This window comes from Stegostoma tigrinum, unplaced genomic scaffold (genome assembly GCF_030684315.1).
Source record: "Stegostoma tigrinum isolate sSteTig4 unplaced genomic scaffold, sSteTig4.hap1 scaffold_243, whole genome shotgun sequence".
NCBI classification, from domain to species: domain Eukaryota; kingdom Metazoa; phylum Chordata; class Chondrichthyes; order Orectolobiformes; family Stegostomatidae; genus Stegostoma; species Stegostoma tigrinum.
This window is the reverse complement of record NW_026728176.1, coordinates 19,868-40,637: the sequence shown is the minus strand read 5'-3', so window position 1 is coordinate 40,637 and position 20,770 is coordinate 19,868. Positions and strand designations below refer to the sequence as shown.

General features: G+C 47.3%; 1 protein-coding gene across 3 annotated transcripts in view; it reads right to left on the bottom strand.

Moving 5' to 3' along the window:
• LOC132208000 (utrophin-like) overlaps positions 1-20,770 on the bottom strand; it is a 173,467-nt gene that overhangs the window by 132,912 nt on the left and 19,785 nt on the right. For 2 of the 3 annotated variants that reach the window (XM_059643768.1, XM_059643767.1), the window contains one exon: positions 15,242-15,510. The gene's annotated coding sequence lies outside the window, so the exon portion shown is untranslated. Of the gene's footprint in view, positions 1-11,921; positions 12,112-15,241; positions 15,511-20,770 lie in introns of those variants that run through there. The other variant, XR_009444110.1, reaches the window with a different exon arrangement.

Here is a 20,770-nt window from a genome sequence, read left to right as displayed (position 1 = left end):
CCCACAGTGAGCATGGGCTCATCCACACTCCTCCCAGTCACATTTCTGATTTGAAAAATACACCTTTTTCACAAGAAATCTCTTTGTATATGTACAATGTCACAACTGCAGTTGCGTTCTGTCCAGCTGCATATCAAATAAACAAATAAAGCATTGGACTTTGGCTCCACCCAATGAACCAAAGACCTCTCTTAGACATACAACAAAAATATTTACATACATGTGAGACACGGGGAGGGTCCGATAACTGAATGGACCCTCATTTACCTTCAGCAGGAAAACCTCAGACAGTGGTCCTTCCCGACTGTGCCTCGGCAGCAGCAGCCCCATCGTCCCAGTTATGCCCCAAGCTTTTAGTGCATCCCAGTTATGCCTCGTGGACACACCACCTGGCTACTGACAGGGAGCCTGGCAGCATCTACACGCTTCCGCGTCATGATGCGGTGACTGTAAATGGTCTCACAGTGGCCCTGGCCTCATTCGCACAACTCACAGGAAGTCCTACTTGACTGTAAACGGTCTGACAATTGCCCTCACCTCACTGACACACCTCCAGTAATTATACAGGGACACAAAACAGTCTCACACCAAGCATGGCCTTATTTACACTCCTCCCAGAAACTAAACAGTGATTGTAAACAGTATCACAGTGGGCCTGGCCTCATCTCCATGCTTCCGACTTACTATACGGTGACTGTGAACAGTCTCACAGCAAGTCTGTCCTCATCCGTGCACCTCCCAATAACTTTTTGCTGAAGGTAAACATTGAGCCTGGCCTCATCCACACACTCCCTGTAACTATACGGTAACTGTAAAAGGTCTCACACTGAGCCGAGAGAGAGTATGCTGGAGTCTGCGATAACTAGGTGTGGGCTGGATGAACACAGCACGACAGGCAGCATCAGAGCAGCAGGAAAGCTGATGTTTCGGGTTTCACCCACAGCCACTTCCAGGGCAGTGTACTGTGGCACAGGCCAACAAGGTGTGCATAAACAATCTGACAGGATTCTCACCACCCGCCAATTTATGTTTTGTTGTTTGTTGGAAAGTTCTGATGATGACACATTGTACCAAATGACTTTGTCAGTCTGCTCTGGGAACTACACGACAGGATCCAGCCTCTCCTTTTCCCACAGGGTCTCGAGCATGCTGCGTGCTGACCACTACCTGATGGACTGGCGGTCAGACGTTTGTTTCTTTGCAAATTTCACAACAAAGGATATATGTTATAGAACGGTCCAACTACTTGGAGCTTTCCGTGGCAGAGAGGCCAGTCCCTTCGTTCGCAACACTGGGATCAGGTCGTACCTCAGTACCTAGTGACACTTGGTCTTTGCGTACTGAGAGTCTACACACAGCTTAATGCACAACAAGGTGGACATCAGGATGAGGGTGACATTGGGTACGTTCTTCCCCCACTTAGCCAGAGCTTAGTACATGGAGTTGTTGCAGACACGGTCTATCTTAGGCTTCCAGTAGGAATGGAAGATGGCTCGGATGAGGGAAACAGTGCAGTGTGGGTGATGGGCCAGAACTGTGCCATGCACAACAACAGAGAGAGTGCCTCACACCTGATGACCAGGATTTTACCCACAATGTGCACCTAGAACATAGAACATAGAACAGTACAGCACAGAACAGGCCCTTCAGCCCACAATGTTGTGCCGACCATTGATCCTCATGTATGCACCCTCAAATTTCTGTGACCATATACATGTCCAGCAGTCTCTTAAATGACCCCAATGACATTGCTTCCACAACTGCTGCTGGCAACGCATTCCATGCTCTCACAACTCTCTGCGTAAAGAACCTGCCTCTGACATCCCCTCTCTACTTTCCACCAACCAGCTTAAAACTATGACCCCTCGTGCTAGCCATTTCTGCCCTGGGAAATAGTCTCTGGCTATCAACTCTATCTATGCCTCTCATTATCTTGTATACCTCAATTAGGTCCCCTCTCCTCCTCCTTTTCTCCAATGAAAAGAGACCGAGCTCAGTCAACCTCTCTTCATAAGATAAGCCCTCCAGTCCAGGCAGCATCCTCGTAAACCTCCTCTGAACCCTTTCCAAAGCATCCACATCTTTCCTATAATAGGGCGCCCAGAACTGGACGCAGTATTCCAAGTGCGGTCTAACCAAAGTTTTATATAGCTGCAACAAGATCTCACGACTCTTCAACTCAATCCCCCTGTTAATGAAAGCCAAAACACCATATGCTTTCTTAACAACCCCCCTGTCCACTTGGGTGACCATTTTAAGGGATCTATGTATCTGCACACCAAGATCCCTCTGTTCCTCCACGCTGCCAAGAATCCTATCCTTAATCCTGTTCTCAGCTTTCAAATTCGACCTTCCAAAATGCATCACCTCGCATTTATCAAGGTTGAACTCCATCTGCCACCTCTCGGCCCATCTCTGCATCCTGTCAATGTCCTGCTGCAGCCTACAGCAGCCCTCTACACTGTCAACGACACCTCCGACCTTTGTGTCGTCTGCAAACTTGCTGACCCATCCTTCAATTCCCTCGTCCAAGTCATTAATAAAAATTACAAACAGTAGAGGCCCAAGGACAGAGCCCTGTGGAACTCCACTCACCACTGACTTCCAGGCAGGATATTTTCCTTCTACTACCACTCGCTGTCTTCTGTTGGCCAGCCAATTCTGTATCCAAGCAGCTAAGTTTCCCTGTATCCCATTCCTCCTGACCTTCTGAATGAGCCTACCATGGGGAACCTTATCAAATGCCTTACTGAAGTCCACATACACCACATCCACAGCTCGACCCTCATCAACCTTTCTAGTCACATCCTCAAAAAACTCGATAAGGTTTGTATGGCATGACCTACCCCTCACCTCCCAAGGCTTTCTGCACGCCCCAGGCTCTCTGAACTGTGTGCCCAGCACTTTTGGGTAATCTGCCCTGACGGTGAAGGGAATGAAGGATCATTCAGGCCAGATCCCAAAGAACATGGCCTCACTCTTGTCTCGATTGACCGTGGCTCCCGAGGCCAGTTTGAAAGGGTCACAGCTGCTCATGAACCTGCGCACTGACACTGGGGCTGAGCAGAGATTGGTGACATCGTTATCTTACAGGGACGCTTTGACCTGCAGGCCCGCTCTACCTGGAATAATCACACTTCTCAGGCTCACATCCTTACTGATGGACTCAGCAAAGGGCTCGATAGAGTGGGCAGCCCTGCCAGACCCTGGATCTGATGGGTAAGCTCTGTGATTCCCATACGCAGATTGAGACTGCGCGAATGATGTCGGTGTAGATCTGTCGGGCCCAATTGCAGATTCTCTCCCCAAAGCCCATTTTATAAAGCACATCCCACATGTTGGTATGCAATATCCTGCCAAAGGCCTTCTCTTGGTCCAGGCTGATGAGGCAGGTATCCACCCCTCTGTTCTGCCTGCTAGTGATCGTATCCCTAGGAGCGCGAGGCTCTCAGAGATCGTCCTGTCCGCTGCAGCACAGGTTTGGTCAGGGTCAATCACCAATCGCAGAGCAGACCTGACCCAGTTACACATGACTGAGACAGGATTTTGTAGGCTACATTCGCCAATTATCTTGGTCGCTGATTTCTAACTTCCTCCCTCACTCCCTTCCACTTGTAGGTCAGGGTGATGATACCATTCCTCATGGATTTGCGCATAGTACCTGACAGAAGCATACTGTCGTACAGCTCCAGCAGCCTGAAGGATGAGCAGAGCTCGATACGTTTGTCTCAATCTGACATCCTGACAACACCAAGCTCCAGCAGGCCCTGGCCACTCAACCCCCAAAGAGCTGAATACAACTCAGCTGGAAAGGCATCACCTCCCACAGTTTTATTCTTTTCTAAGGACTCGAAGGCCTTCCCCAGCTCATCCAGAGATAATGGTCAGTCCAGGCTCCCCTGCTTGGTGTTGTCAAAGACCCCCAGGATCGAGGACAGGAATGACTGGGAGTCACGGCACTGTCTGTGGGCATAGTGTCATAGGGACTGGCTTAAAAGGATTTGCTGAGCTTCAGGATGTCAGATTGAGACAAACTTATCGAGCTCTGTTCATCCTTCAGGCTACTGAGCACAAGGCTCTCCTTTAGCCTCTTCAAGAAGGAATGTGAACACATCTCATTCGGTCACATGCAGCTGTAAAGGACACTGATTAGGCCTCCATTGGAATACTGTTTCTAATTCCAGTCTCCCTGCTGTCGGAAAGATGTTGTGAAACCGGAAAGGATTCAGAAAAGATTTACAAGGATGGTGACTGGGTTGGAGGGTTAAAGCTAAAGGACGAGGCTGAACAGACTGGGGCTATTTTCCCTGGAGCATCAAAGGCTGAGGGATGACCTGATAGAGATTGGTAACCGCATGAGAGGCATGGATAGGGTTTATAGACAATGTCTTTTCCCTGGGGTGGGAGAGTCCATAACTGAAGGGCATAGGTTTAAAGTGACAGGGGAAAGATCTAAAAGGGATTTCAGGTACATTATTTTCATGCAGAGGGTGGTGCATGCGTGCAATGAGCTGCAAGAGAGGGGACGAGAAGCTGGTACAATTTCAACATTTAAAAGCCATCTGAATGGGAAAATGAATAGGAAGAGTTTAGAGGGATATGGGCCAAATCCTGGCAAATGGGACTACATTTATTTAGGATATCGAGTCAGCATGAACAAGTTGGACCAAACGGTCTGTTTAAGTGCTGTCTGTCTCTGACTGTTATGATCTCTTGCTGCACAGTGCAGACCCTGAACCGCAAGATTATCTTGGAGGCCTCCGAGGCAGAGAGTGGGGCTTGCTGCCTCGACACCTCCTGGGGCTCCTCGGCGACATTGACCCGATTGTCTGTAGTAAGAGTAGGTTTTGCACGGGTTTCTGGAGTTTGAACAGTTTTGCCCAACTCTCTCTCATCTTCTGAACACTTTTCAGGACAAAGAACTTCTTGATGTTCCCTTTGACTGCCTCCCACCAAGTGCAAAAAGGGTCTTCATCCTTCTCCAACCTGTGTGCTCTCTTTTGAGCTTCTTAATGATTTTTCTGGGGTCAACAGTTTCACATTCAGCTTCCATGTTCCCTTGCCAGCCCACTGGTCATCCTGTAGGTGACAGTCAGCCAGCAGGAGGCAGTAGTCAGAGAAGAACACCGGCTTGACTTCAATGGATATGATTGAGGACGTGTGGGCGCAAACAGGAAATCTGTCCAATGGGTGTATAGACACATCTGGCTATGACCAGGTGTTTCTACTCTGTGCTCAGTCTGCAGGGGTGCTGAAGATGTTATGCAGCTTGGCAACTTCAACCGTTTCCATCAGAAATCTGGACGTCGAGTCCAGTTCACTGTCATACCCTCCATATTGTTCATTCGTGCCGATGATGCAGCTGAAGTCTCTGGCCAGAGTGACTGGCCTGGACATGACCAGCAGCAGTGGAAGCAGGACGGCCAACCCCTCACTCTTTCCCAGTGGGGTCTCCATGTTAATTACTCCGGGAAGCGTTTCTATATGAGCCTGGCCTGATCTGCACATCTCCCAGAAACTATATGGTAACTGTAAACAGTCTTAAAGTGAGCCCGATTGATTCACCCTCCTATCAGTAACTTGCCAATGATTATTGCCTGTTTCACAATCAGTCTAGTCTGATCTTCTGTTCCTCTGAGTGAATCCTCTGTCCTCTTCCATTCAGCCCGTGCCTTTGAGAATACAGCCAGATTCCCCTTCAGGCTGCATTTCATTCTCCTCACTGTCTCGGTGCTGCCACATACATCACCTGTCTCTCCATTTCCGTCTGCAATAGTTCTGTGAAACCCATCCCCCTCCCCGCCCCACCTTCCAGCTGCAATGTTGGAACATCACCACATTGGGCATTGCCATTAGTGGTCCAGCTCATTCATATTTCTTCACAAAACAGAAACACAACTCATCAACAAGACTAAGTGGCAGGCAAATGAGATACATCATACATCTAAAAACAGTTTGTTCTTCAAAAGTGGAACTAACTTTAATTTGTATGCGTACAATAGAATCAGGAAGAATAATACATATATAGCATGCAACTCATTTCACTGAACACATTTGTGCAAATAAATGATATCTCTGCAGTTCAACCAATTCCAACAGCATAACATTAGAGACAGAGCATTTGGAAATGATACAGAAATTTCAGATACTAATGATTTAAAGAGGAGCACAGATCGGGGAAACTGAACATGGTGTACACACAAAAATCCATTTCGCAATTGCAATGCCTCATTCAGGCAATTACATCTCTCTCCCTCAGTCTCAAATGGTCATCTTCCCATTCGATTTTCTTCTACTCTCTGGGCCACCCCCAATTAGCAGTTCCCTTCTCTCCCCAGTTTAGCGTCATGCCTTCCTTTACACTAGTATGTAATGGTACCTTTCTAGTACATGTTTGATTTTCGATGAACACACCGCACTGGTTTGTGACCAGGTCGGCCAGTTGAACCTCTCAGAATGAGAGTTGACTGATTGCTCCATATGAACAGCCCAAATCAGGGAGCCCTGGCTGACAGATAAGAAGTGTGAGGGTCAGAGACGCTGACACCCTGGCAACTATCTCTGAATGAGGCAGTGCTAAAGTTGAAGACAGATCATTTGTAAATAAAAGTTGAATTGAAGATCGACACTGGCCTCTGTATTTCAAATACTCATTTAAATTACATTTCCAGCACTGGGTTTGAATATTATTGTTATCCTTTTGTTATCAAACATCTCTGTGTGCAGTGATCAGCAGGGTTATAACATGGAGGTGTCGGAACAGGATTGTTTAGATTCCCTACAGTGTGGAAACAGGCCCTTTGGCCCCACAAGTGCACACCAAACCTTGGAGCATCCCATCCAGACCCACGCCCCTGAACACTATGGGCAATTTAGCATGGCCAATCCACCTAGCGTGCACATCTTTGGACTGTGGGACGAGACTGAAACACCTGGAGGAAACCCACGCAGACACAGGGACAAGGTGCAAATTCCACACAGACAGTTGCCTGAGGCTGGAATTGAACCTGGGTCCCCAGTGCTGTGAGGCTGCAGTGCTAACCGCTGAGCCACCGTGTCGCCCCATATCGTGTTGCTTTTGCACAAACTTTGATGAAGAGGAAAATGCCACTGATAATGGGAACTGCAGATGCTGGAGAATCCAAGATAACAAAGTGCGGAGCTGGATGAACACAGCAGGCCAAGCAGCATCTCAGGAGCACAAAAGCTGACATTTCGGGCCTGGACCCTTCATCAGAGACGGGGATGGGAGAGGGAACTGGAATAAATAGGGAGAGGGGGGGATGCGGACCGAAGATGGAGAGAAAACAAGATAGGTAGAGAGGAGAGTACAGGTGAGTAGGTAGGGAGGGGATAGTTCAGTCCAGGGAAGATGGACAGGTCAAGGAGGCAGGATGAGGTGGTAGGTAGGAAATGGAGGTGTGGCTTGAGGTGGGAGGAAGGGATGGGTGAGAGGAACAACAGGTTAAGGAGGCGGAGACAGGCTGGGCTGGTTTTGGGAAGCAGTCGGGGGAAGGGAACGGCTGGGCTGGTGTCGGGGGAAGGGAACGGCTGGGCTGGTTTTGTGATGCAGTCGCGGGAGGGGAAGAACTGGGCTGGTTTTGGGATGCAGTTGGGGAGGGGGAGTTTTTGAAGCTTGTGAAGTCCACATTGATACCATTGGGTTGCAGGGTTCCAAAGCGGATTATGAGTTGCTGTTCTTGCAACCTTCGGGTGGCATTATTGTGGCACTGCAGGAGGCCCATGATGGACATGTCGTCCAAGGAATGGGAGGGGGAGTTAAAATGGTTCGCGACTGGGAGGTGCAGTTGTTTGTTGCGAACCGAGTGGAGGTGTTCTGCAAAGCGGTCCCCAAGCCTCTGCTTGGTTTCCTCAATGTTGAGCGGGTCAGGAGTGAGGGGGCAGGTCACTGTGTCGGGGCCAGGACTGCAGGGGCAAGTCACTGTGAGCGGGTCAGCACGGAGGGGGCAGGTTGCTGTGAGGGGGTCAGCACGGAGGGGGCAGGTTGCTGTGAGGGGGTCAGGACAGAGGGGGGAGGTCGCTGTGAGTGGGTCAAGACTGAGGTGGCAAGTCGCTGTGAGGGGCTGAGGACTGAGGGGGCAAGTCGCTGTGAGCGGGTAAGGATGGAGAGGGCAAGTCCTTGTGATTGGGACAGGACTGAAGGGGCGAGTCGCTGAGAGGGGGTCAGGACTGCAGGGGCAAGTCGCAATGAGCGGGTCAGGACTGCAGGGGTAATTCGCTGTGAGTGGGTCAGGTCTGCAGAGAGAAGTCGCTGTGAGCAGGTCAGGACTGCAGGGGCGAATCACTGTGAGCGGGTCAGGACTGTAGGCGCTAGTCGGTGTGAGCGGGTCAGGACTGCAGGCGCTAGTCGGTGTGAGCGGGTCACGACTGTAGGGGCAGGTCGCTGCGAGTGGGTCAGAACGGAGGGGACAATTCGCTGTCAGCGGGTCAGGACGGATGGGGAAAGTCGCTGTGAGCGGGGCAGGACGGAGGGGGCAAGTTGCTGAGAGCGGGTCAGGACTGGAGGGGGCAATTCGTTGTGAGCATTTCACTGAGGCACTGTATCCCATTTCCATCTGTCAGTGCATCCCATTTGTCTCAGTCACTGCATCCCTATTTCCCTCCGACACTGCATCCCTATTTCACTCAGTCACTGCATCCCATTTCACTCAGTCACTGCATCCCATTTCACTCAGTCACTGCATCCCATTTCACTCAGTCACTGCATCCATGCTGCATGGTATATGCTATGTATAAATGTGGCATAAAATCCTGACTTGTATGTTCATTTCCTCTTGTAATAAAATGTGGCATCATTAGCATCCTTAATCACTTGCATTTAATCGGAAAGCCTGGTACAAACACCAGATAACATGACAGTCCGAACAGAACGCATTTTCCAATGCTTTAAACATATAGTCATGTGTGTCTCAGTGAATAAAAATCCTCCTCATTTTACCGCAATTAAATCTCATAATAAAGGGAGTATGTCTGAAAGTCGTCTCATCCGAAGGAAACCAGACTTGCTCCAGGAAAGCTGCGAAATATATCAAGAAAAATAGAGATGAAATGATTCTAGAAATTTCTGCAACACAAAGATCAAAGGAAACAATAGTTTGATGAACACACTGTTAAGTGTTGCACTTACACATCACATTTTGGAAAACAAACCACACTGATTTTCTACTTTATAAAAAAAAAATTGTTCCAAGTCTTCATTATGCAGCACTGCAGTGAACTGAAAATGTGTAGAATTTTAACATGCATAGAAAGTATGTGCACAAGTCAAAGCAAACAAAAAAAAGCCACTTCTGTCCTAAAAAGACAATATTATATGACAAAAAGGCAGGGAAGTTTGAGAACACAGCATCATGCTTCCTGCAGAGATAGAGTTTTGCCCGCGTCATAGGGCCGATCAGGGATGGCATAGGGAACTTGTGTGTGGAGCCTGAGGAGGTAGGGGAAGCCCTAAATGAGTTTTTTGCTTCTGTCTTTACGAAAGAAACCAACTTTGTAGTGAATGAAACCTTTGAAGAGCAGGTGTGCATGCTGGAATGGATAGAGATAGACGAAGCTGATGTGCTGAAAATTTTGTCAAACATTAAGATTGACAAGTCGCCAGGCCCGGATCAGATTTGTCCTCGGCTGCTTTGGGAAGCGAGAAATGCAATAGCTTCGCCACTTGCGAAGATCTTTGCATCCTCGCTCTCCACTGGAGTCGTACCTGAGGACTGGAGAGAGGCAAATGTAATTCGTCTCTTCAAGAAAGGAAATAGGGAAATCCCCGGCAATTATAGACCGGTAAGTCTCACGTCTGTCGTCTGCAAGTTGTTAGAAAGGATTCTGAGGGATAAGATTTATGACCATCTGGAAGAGCATGGCTTGATCAAATACAGTCAACACGGCTTTGTGAGGGGTAGGTCATGCCTTACAAACCTTATCGAGGTTTTGAGGATGTGACTAGAAAAGTTGATGAGGGTCGAGCTGTGGATGTGGTGTATATGGACTTCAGTAAGGCATTTGATAAGGTTCCCCATGGAAGGCTCATTCAGAAGGTCAGGAGGAATGGGATACAGGGGAACTTAGCTGCTTGGATACAGAATTGGCTGGCCAACAGAAGACAGCGAGTGGTAGTAGAAGGAAAAGATTCTGCCTGGAAGTCAGTGGTGAGTGGAGTTCCACAGGGCTCTGTCCTTGGGCCTCTACTGTTTGTAATTTTTATTAATGACTTGGACGAGGGAATTGAAGGATGGGTCAGCAAGTTTGCAGACGACACAAAGGTCGGAGGTGTCGTTGACAGTGTAGAGGGCTGCTGTAGGCTGCAGCGGGACATTGACAGGATGCAGAGATGGGCTGAGAGGTGGCAGATGGAGTTCAACCTTGATAAATGCGAGGTGATGCATTTTGGAAGGTCGAATTTGAAAGCTGAGTACAGGATTAAGGATAGGATTCTTGGCAGCGTGGGGGAACAGAGGGATCTTGGTGTGCAGATACATAGATCCCTTAAAATGGCCCCCCAAGTGGACAGGGTTGTTAAGAAAGCATATGGTGTTTTGGCTTTCACTAACAGGGGGATTGAGTTGAAGAGTCGTGAGATCTTGTTGCAGCTATATAAAACTTTGGTTAGACCGCACTTGGAATACTGCGTCCAGTTCTGGGCGCCCTATTATAGGAAAGATGTGGATGCTTTGGAGAGGGTTCAGAGGTGGTTTACCAGGATGCTGCCTGGACTGGAGGGCTTATCTTATGAAGAGAGGTTGACTGAGCTCGGTCTCTTTTCATTGGAGAAAAGGAGGAGGAGAGGGGACCTAATTGAGATATACAAGATAATGAGAGGCATAGATAGAGTTGATAGCCAGAGACTATTTCCCAGGGCAGAAATGGCTAGCACGAGGGGTCATAGTTTTAAGCTGGTTGGTGGAAAGTAGAGAGGGGATGTCAGAGGCAGGTTCTTTACGCAGAGAGTTGTGAGAGCATGGAATGCGTTGCCAGCAGCAGTTGTGGAAGCAAGGTCATTGGGGTCATTTAAGAGACTGCTGGACATGTAAATGGTCACAGAAATTTGAGGGTGCATACATGAGGATCAATGGTCGGCACAACATTGTGGGCTGATGGGCCTTTTCTGTGCTGTACTGTTCTATGTTCTATGTTCTAACTGTGGGCACTGTAAATCAGCAACAAAAGCAGAAGTTGCTGGAAAAGCTCAGCAGGTCTGGCAGCATCAGTGAAGAGTGAGATCTGAGGAAGGGTCACAGGACGCGAAACATTAACTCTGACATTGTCTATGTCATAGTGAGTTATGTCTATTGCTTCAGCAAAATCCAACCAACTCTGAATGAAAATCAATGCTTAAGAAATATCCAAAACATCCGCTGTCCCCGTTGTGGCTTCCTCCACATTGGGGAAACGATGCAGAGGCTTGGGGACCACTTTTCAGAACACCTACGCTCAGTTTGCAATAAACAACTGCACCTCCCAGTCACGAACCATTTCAACTCCCCCTCCCATTCCTGAGAGGACATGTCCAACCTGGACCTCCTGCAGTGCCATAATGACGCCACCCGAAGGTTGCAGGAACAGCAACTCATATTCTGCTTGGGAACCCTGCAGCCCAATGGTATCAGTGTGGATTTCACAAGCTTCCAAATCTCCTGTCCTCCCACTGCATCCCAAAACCAGCCCAGCTCGTCCCTGCCTCCCTAACCTATTCTTCCTCTCACCCATCCCCCCTCCCACCTCATGCCGCACCCCTATTTCCCCTCATCCCGCTCCCTTGACCTGTCCGGCCTCCCCAGACTGACCTATCCCCTCCCTGCCTCCCTACCCATACTCTCCTCTCCACCTATCTTCTCCTCCATCCATCTTCCATCCGCCTCCCCCTCTCTCCCTATTTATTCCAGAACCCGCACCCCTTCCCCATTTTCTGAAGAAGGTTCTCGGCCCGAAACGTCAGCTTTTGTGCTCCTGAGATGCTGCTTGGCCTGCTGTCTTCATCCAGTTCCACACGGTGTTATCTCGCGTTCTCCAGCATCTGCAGTTCCCATTATCTCTCCAAAACAAAGGCTGCTGTCTTTCAAAACCCAATCTCAGATTTTGCAGATAGTCCTTACCCTGAAAAAATACCAAATATGTATAAACAGGAAAACTGGAGGTGAAACCATTCAAAAAATTTTCATTGGCACAACAAATGTTCCAACTGTAAAAGCAGGTTAAGCACCTGTATATAAGGAAACTTTAAACAGACACTTACAGCCAACAAATGTGAGAAATTTCCATTTCTTGCTGGATTACCAATTTTGCTGTTGGGAAAATAGGCCTCAGCTTAGCAATGTAAATTCAAACAAGACAGCCCCCTCTCAGAACTCAACACTCAGTCGTAGAGTTCTGTTTTCACAGGTTGGCGTATAATAGCATCAAGCACAATACACCAAATCTTCTTTGGTACCTTTTCCTTGCATAAAACTGCTTTTAGTAGATGCACACAGAAATCATTTCATACACGTTGAACAGTTGGTAAGTTCAAGAGGCCAGTTCCAGCACTTGGACTTGCATCTGCTTCATCATCAAAACAGAACAGCTGTGTCTCTCTGTGGTCACCTCACAAACTGCACCTGATGAAGGGGCTGCACTCCAAAAGCTTGTGTGATTTCAAATGAACCTGTTGGACTATAAGCTGGTGTCATGTGACTTCTGACTTCAAACACTTACAGAATGTGTCTTCAATCCTACCGTGACTTGACAATAAGTCAACTTCTTAAAATTTATAAAATGAGAATGTCAAGTGAAGTATGTCTAACCTTGAGCGTTTAAAAAAGGAAATATTACAACCACAGTCCAGTCAGACAGTAAAGACAGAAGGAATGATTGAATCGACTGTGTCTGACACCACACAATTAATCCCCCTGATGGAAGAAAGGTTGGCTGCGTTCTCTTTCTTCAGGAACATCCAGCTAATACCACCTTACTACTGCTTGTTTTATTCATCTCATGTTCCATCTAATTCCTTGCAGTCTTGGTCAAACCTTCATGTAATTTATTCAAATTTTCAAAGAAATATATTTAACTTTATATTCCACAATTTTAACATCTCCTTTTAAGGTTTGAACAGTTCAGTTCGTACAGTGCACATCTTGTGTTATTAACTGGAGAACATGGTGGAAAAATCAAGATATATTGACAAGTAAACAAATGGCTAACTTCTGTTTCCTTGTCAGTAATGCCTTTTGAACAGAACATTAAGTTGCGCAACTATGTAGAGATAACAATTTAAAACTGGGAAGACCACTTTGTGGTCCCCACACCAATCTCTATTCACTACCTACTGATTGCATTACTCCGCCTTGGCAACAATGTAATATTACGCTTGTCTCAGCACAACCTTGGCATCTTGTTTATCCCATGATGAACGTCCAACAACACATTCATGCAATCCCTCAAGCTGTCTCTTGACATCTTTTCAATCCTGCCTACCTGTCTCTTGTCTTGGCTCATTAGCAGTGAAACCTTCATCTGGAACTACTTCACTTCTGGACCTGACAATTCCAATGCATTCCCTGTTGGAGTCCCACATTTGCCCATTGAAAACTTGACGTCGTCTAAAACTCCACTGCCCGAGTCTCACCTTGAACCAAATCCTCTTCTCTGTACTTTCTACCTGACTGATACTATTAACAGTAATTTTATTAAATTCTCATTTTTGTTTACAAATCGTTCCTTGGCTACGCCTATCGCTATTTTCGTAATCTCCACCAGTCCAACTATACTTCAGGATATCTGCACTCGTCTAATTATGTCCTCTTGCCCACTCTTGATTTTAAAGGGCCCACTACTAGTTGCCAAACATTTAATTGTGTCGGCTTCAAACCCAAGAAGAGACTTCCTACACCTTCAGCGAGCAAACTCACATCCCGAACCTCAACCCGAGCAACAAATCTTCTCAAAACTCGCTAACTTCCTACACCTCTTAGCCTCTGTACGTTTTCTCTTTTAAGGCACTTTTTAAAACAATCCTCTTTCATCAAGCTCTTGACCGTCAGAACTAACAACTTAATAAGGCTCAGTTGTATTCTGGGATTGTGAATACTTCTTTCAGACGCCTTCAAAGTTTCCCTCCATTAAAGAGATTTTATAAGTGGTTCAAGTCATTGCCAAGCAGAGGGGGACGAATTGGGGAGTTACTTCAAAGAGCTACGATATGCCAAACGACCTCCTTCCACACTGGCCAACTCTGATTCTACAAAAACAAAAATGATTTTCAGACTTGGGAAGATCCCTCAAAAATGTCACATCTAACCAGCTTATGGGCAGAGTCGAGCTGCTGAGATGATAGACCAGGATTTAGGGGTACCAGGAGTGATAATATGCTGAACACAATCAAATTTTGAGGTTGTAGAATGATGTGGTCTTCATCATTTTTGACACTTGGACCATTTTCCTTCCTTTCCACAGAACAAGTCAAATAGCGGCAGCACAATGTTGCATGGCCGCTCAAGCCTGCTCCACCGTCGATGATGATTGTGGCTGGTCTTCCACATCAATTCAACTTTTGCTCATATCTCATCCTCTTCTCAAAACATCGATCTATTCACGTGTAGTATCCCTCTCGCTAACTTCATGAGAATTCATTCCAATCACTGAACTCCTAACGCTGACCCACCCCAGGTCAAAAAATTCAGCTGAGATCAGGAACTGATCTCGCCTGTATGGCTGAGCTGGCTTTTAAAAAGTTTGCCGGTGAGAGAGTCCCAGTGAGAAACATTCATAAAAAAAAATAATTGCATGGATTGCTCTCCAATCCTAAACTCTATTCAAATTCAGTTGGTTTGTGATGCAGAGTGATGCCCTGCAGAGAGGGCTCAATTGCCATACCAGTGAGCTGACCACAAAGGGTCTTCGCCTCAACCGCTCTCCTTGACTGAGGCGTGGTGATCTTCAGGTTAAATCATAACCAGTTGTCTCTCTCTAAGGAGTCGCCAAATGGCGTGCTAAGACTTTACCTTTCACCCTGATAACATGGCAACAAGCAGATAACTCAGCTGATGTCACTGACTATTAGAATCCTCAATTATACTGATATTCATGTTGTGATATCATCAGAAGGCATGCTCAACTAACTTTTAATTTGCAAATTCAGTTAACAACCATTCAATCAATATTACTGAATACTCATATTACTGATCGTCTCGATACAACATTCTGGTTACATCTGTTCATAAGTGAAGTGTAATGTAATTGCACTTACTGTGGTTTTATCAATGTGATCCTGCAATGAGTCAATAAGCAGGTCACCCACAGGTTGCCAATCAGTGTGGACCCCCTCAGCTGTTATCACATGAGCCTCAAGATCATCCAGCGCTTTCTGCAGTTCTTGAAGTTTCTCCAACGCCTTTTCCACCTGTTTCTGCCAGTTGCTCGCACGGGTTTTCAATTGCTCCCAATTTTCCTTCACTTCTGTTGACTGTTTGCGGACAGCTTTGGCAATTCTCTGGGCTCTCTCTTCCGGGGTAGGTTCTGGAAATATGAAGTGCAAATAATTTATCAACTGTTCATGATTTTGATCGATAGATTTTCTTTCTAAACCCCTTTCCTTTAAAAGGTCTCTCTGGACTTTCTCCTGAAATTGGGATATATAAGACTGAAGCACATCAATGATAAATTCTGTAATTAGCTAGCAGGTCGTGGAGCCATGAACAGAGAATCACAGAGAACCAATACAAAGCCAAATAAAATTCCGCAGATATTTGAAATTTGTCACTACCAAGGAAGCTTTAAAAAAGGAAAAGGATTACTGACTAAATGGGTACAATTCTCAACAAAAGATTTGAAAAATCCTTTCAGTGTATCTTTCGTAGCTATGAGACAAACATCCAACACAAACCAACTTTCATCTTTCAGGACTGGCAAGTTAGAATGATAAACCCAAAGTCTACCCTGCATAGTTCGCTCTAGAACTCACTTAATGAGGTTGTTAAGAGATGTCGAGATAACCAAGTGTGCAGCTGGATGAACACAGCAGGCCAAGCAGCATCTGAGGAGCACAAAAGCTGACATGTTGGGCCGAGACCTTTCATCAGAAAAGGGGGAGGGGGAGAGAGTTCTGAAATAAATAGTGAGAGAGGGGGAGGCGGATCAAAGATGGATAGAGGAGAAGATAGGTGGAGAGGAGACAGACAAGTTAAAGAGGTGGGGATGGAGCCAGCAGAGGTGAATGTAGGTGGGGAGGTAGGGAGGGGAGAGGTCAGTCCGGGGAGGACGAACAGGTCTCCGGGGCGGGAAGAGGTTAGGAGGCAGGAAATGGGGGTGGGGTTTGAGGTGGCAGGATGGGATAGGTGGGCTGGTTTTGGGATGCGGGAAGGGGAGGGGTGATTTTGAAGCTTGTGAAGTCCACAATGATACCATGGAGTGCAGGGTTCCCAAGCGCAATATGAGGTGCTGCTCCTGCAACCTTCAGGTGGCATCGTTGTGGCACTGCAGGAGGCCCAGGATGGACATGTTACCTGAGGATTGGTAGGGAGAGTCGAAACAGTTCACGACTGGGAGGTGCAGTTCTTTAGTGCAAACTGAGCACAGGCGAAGCGGTCCCCAAACCTGTTTGGTTTCCCCGATGTAGAGGGGGCCACAATGGCAACAGTGGATACAGTCTACCACATTAGCAGATGTGCAGGTAAACATCTGTTTGCTGAGGAAATTCTTCCTGGGGCCTGGGATGGGGGGGGAGGTATCGGGACCAGTGAATTTTAAACGTTTTGATGACAACATTTATGGATATGCAGGGAAAAGTGCTGGGTGTCGGGAGTGCTAGAGGGGAGTGTGGAGCGGATAAGGGGGTCACCTAAGGGTGGTGGGAAAAACGTCTTTGGTGGTGGGGTCGGATTGCGGATGGCAGAAGGGTCGGAGGACGACGCATTGAATCCAGATGTTGGTGGGGTGGTACGTGAGGGCGACGAGGACACTGTTTTGGTAGTTATTATGGGGTGCGGGTGAGAGGGATGAGTTGTGGGAAACGCGGGTGACACGGTCGAGGGTGTTTTTGACCACTGAAGAGGGGTAAGTTCCGGTCCTTGAACAACCCTCAACAGTTTCTCTTTCAATTCCTCCCACTTCCTACAGACAAAGAGGGTGGCCAGGGTAGCCAAATGGGCCCAAGCTATGCCTGCCTCTTTGTAGGTTACATGGAACGCTCCCTCTTCCGTACCTACACTGGCCCTCAACCCCACCTCTTCCTCCGTTACATTGATGACTGTATCGGCACCGCCTCGTGTTCCCACAAGGGGCTCGAACAGTTCATCCACTTCACCAACACCTTCCTCCCGAACTTGAAGTTAACCTGGACAATCTCTGATACCTCTCTCTCCTACCTGGACCACTCTATTTCCAACCACTGAGAAACAAATATCTATTTCAACTCCACCAATTCCCACAGCTACCAAGATTACACCTCCTCCCACCATATTCCTGCAACAATTCATCCCCTATTCCCCATTCCTTTGCCTCTGCATCTGCACTCCCAGGATGAGGTATTCTATTCCCGTATATCTCAGATGTCCTCATTTTTCAAGGACCACAACTTGCCCCGCTCTGTGGTTGATAACGCCCTCGACCGTGTCTCCAGCATTTCCTGCAACAAATCCCTCTCACCCCACCCCGCAACAACAACCAAAACAAAGTCTCCCTCGTCCTGACGTACCACCCCACCAACCTCCGGATACAACGCATCATCCTTCGAAACTTTCAGATTCTCTGGGAGGCTACGGAGGTGGTGGCGGAGCCTTTGGCCTTGATCTTTGAGTCCTCATTGTCTACAGGTTTAGTACCAGAAGGCTGCAGGGTTGCAAATGTTGTGCCCTTGTTCAAAGAGGGCAGTAGAGATGACCCAGGTAATTATAAACCCAGTGAGCCTTCCGTCTGTTGTAGGAAATGTTTTGGAAAGGATTATAAGAGAGAGGATTTATAATCATCGAGCAAGCACCAATTTGATGGGAGATAGTCAACATGGATTTGTCAAGGGCAGGTCGTGTCTCACAAGCCTCATTGAGTAATTTTGGAAGGTGACCAAGCACGTGGATGAGGGTCGGGCAGTTGACGTGGTGGACATGGACTTCAGTAAAGCCTTCGATAAGGTTCCACATGGTAGGCTATTGGAGAAAACATGGAGACATGGGATTGAGGGAGATTTAGCAGGTTGGATTAGAAACTGGCTTTGGCGAAGGAGGCAACCAGTGGTGGTTGATAGAAAATATTCAGCCTGGAGTCTGGTTACGACTGGTTTGTCTCAAGGATCTGTTTTGGGACCACTGCTGTTTGTCATTTTTATAAATGACTTGGACGGAGGCATTGGTAGATCGGTTAGTAAGTTTGCAGATGACACTCAAGTCGGTGGAGTGGTGGACAATGTGGAAGAATGTTGCAGGTGACAGGTAGACTTGGATGAACTGCAGAATTGGGCGGAAAGCTGGCAGATGGACTTCAATGCGGATAAATGTGAGGTGATTCACTTTGGGATGAATAATAGGAAGGCAGAATATTGGGTCAATGGAAAGATTCTTGGCAGTGTTGCTGTGCAGAGGGTGTCCATCGATGTCGATCCCTGAAAATTGCCATCCAGGTTGATAGTGCTGTGAAGAAGGCTTACGGTGTTTTAGGTTTTATTGGCGTGGGATTGAGATCCAGAGCAACTGTCCAAACAGCTGGTGCGGTCTCATTTGGAATATTGCGTACAGTTCTGGTCGCCCCATTACAGGAAGGATGTGGAAGCATTGGAAAAGGTGCAGAGGAAATGTTGCCTGGTCCGGAGCGAAGGTCTTCTGAAGAAAGGCTGAGGGACTTGGGTGTGTACTCATTGGAGAGAAGGTGGTTCAGAGGGGATTTAATAGAGACATACAAGATGATCAGTGGATGAGACAGGGTGGACAGTGTGGGTCTTTTTCCGAGGATGATGACGTCAGCTTGTATGAGCAACAGTGAGGGATAATAGATTTGAGATAGATATCAGAGGCAGGTTCTTTACTCAGAGAGTGGTAAGGATGTGGAACCCCCTGCCTGCCAAAGCAGTTAGCTCAGCCACATTAGGGGCATTTCAATAGTCCTTGGATAAGCATATGGATGATAATGGGATCGTGTAGGGGGATGGGCTTAGATTAGTTCACTGGTCCATCCACATCATCGCAATGAGCAAAAAAGCACACCGTTGTCTCTACTTCCCAGGAGGCTAAGGCAATTCCGTGTGCCCACAAGGGCAACTTTCACTCATGTACCACAGAAAGCATCCTATCTGGATGCATATCACAGCACGGTTCCTCGAGCAAAACAATCCCTAATTATTATGGCTCCTGCCTTTCTTCTTCCAGGCAGAATTGGCTCTGCTTTGTCATAACTAATTTGGGAGAAAATCCACGCTCAGTCTAAGTTAATTCTTCCAACAATTCAGATACCATGGAATACTGAGCAATGAGTTGGTATGTGAGAAAAAGAGAGAGAGAGAGACAAAGCCAGAGAGGTTGGGGGGGTGGGGGAGGGAGACAGAGACAGAGAGAGAGAGCGCGCGCGAGAGAGAGAGAGAGAGAGAGCGCGAGTGAGAGAGAGATGGGCGATGAGGGAGAGAGGGAGAGACAGACAGACAGAATAGGTGACACAATGTGAGTGTGTGAGCGCCTGCATCAGACAGTGAGAGAGATGTTGCTGAGGTGGAGATAGTTGAGAGTGTCGATCACCAACAATCTCTCCTGGTCCACCCAGATCGTCGCAATCGGCAAAAAAGCACACCAAATGTCTCTATTTCCCCAGCAGGCTAAGGTAATTTGGAGTGTCCGCAAGGTCAACTTTCATTCATGTACCAGAGAAAGCATCCTATCTGGATGCATGTCACAGCATGGTTTGGCAACAGCTCTTCCTCAGACCACAAGAAACTACAGAGTCATGAACACAGCATCGTCCATCATGCAAACCAGCCTTCCATTCGTTGATTCCACCTCTACTTCCCGCTGCCTCGGGAAAGAAACTGACATAATCAAAGGCCCTTCTCACCCGCCAATTACACTCTCTTCTCCCTTCTTCTGAAGGGAAGATGTAAAAAAAGTTTGTATACATGCGTGAAAAGATTCAACAACAGCTTCTTCACCGCTGTTATTGGACACCTGAATAGGACACTGAAAAGCTTAAATCTAATTTTGATCTTGCTCTCTGTGCATCTTCTCTGTAGCTGTCACTATGTTCCGTTTCACGAATGCGCCTTGTTTGATATCACCTGTCTATACTGCATGCAGAAGAAAACTTTTCACTGTACCTGGGCACATGTGACAATGACGACTCAAATCAAGATAATAAAATGTGAGGCTGGATGAACACAGCAGGCCAAGCAGCATCTCAGGAGCACAAAAGCTGACGTTTCGGGCCAAGACCCTTCATCAGAGATGCTGCTTGGCCTGCTGTGTTCATCCAGCCTCACATTTTATTATCTTGGATTCTCCAGCATCTGCAGTTCCCATTATCTCTGACTCAAATCAAATTGACTGTGTGCAAGAGAGAGGTGAGCATATGATTGTGCTCAAGAGTGCAAAGACAGTGCATGAAAGTGTGTGTGTGCGCACGACAGAATGTGTGTGCCAGTGACTGTGCTTGAGAGTGTGTGAAAGGGAGTTAGCACAAGAAGGGAGTGTTACAGCATGCATGAGGGAGTGAGTGTGTCTGTAAGTGTGAGTGAGCTTGACAGCAAGTGAATTTGCAAACCTAAGTGTGTGAGGGAGAGATTTGTGGTCGTGTGTGTGTACTTGAG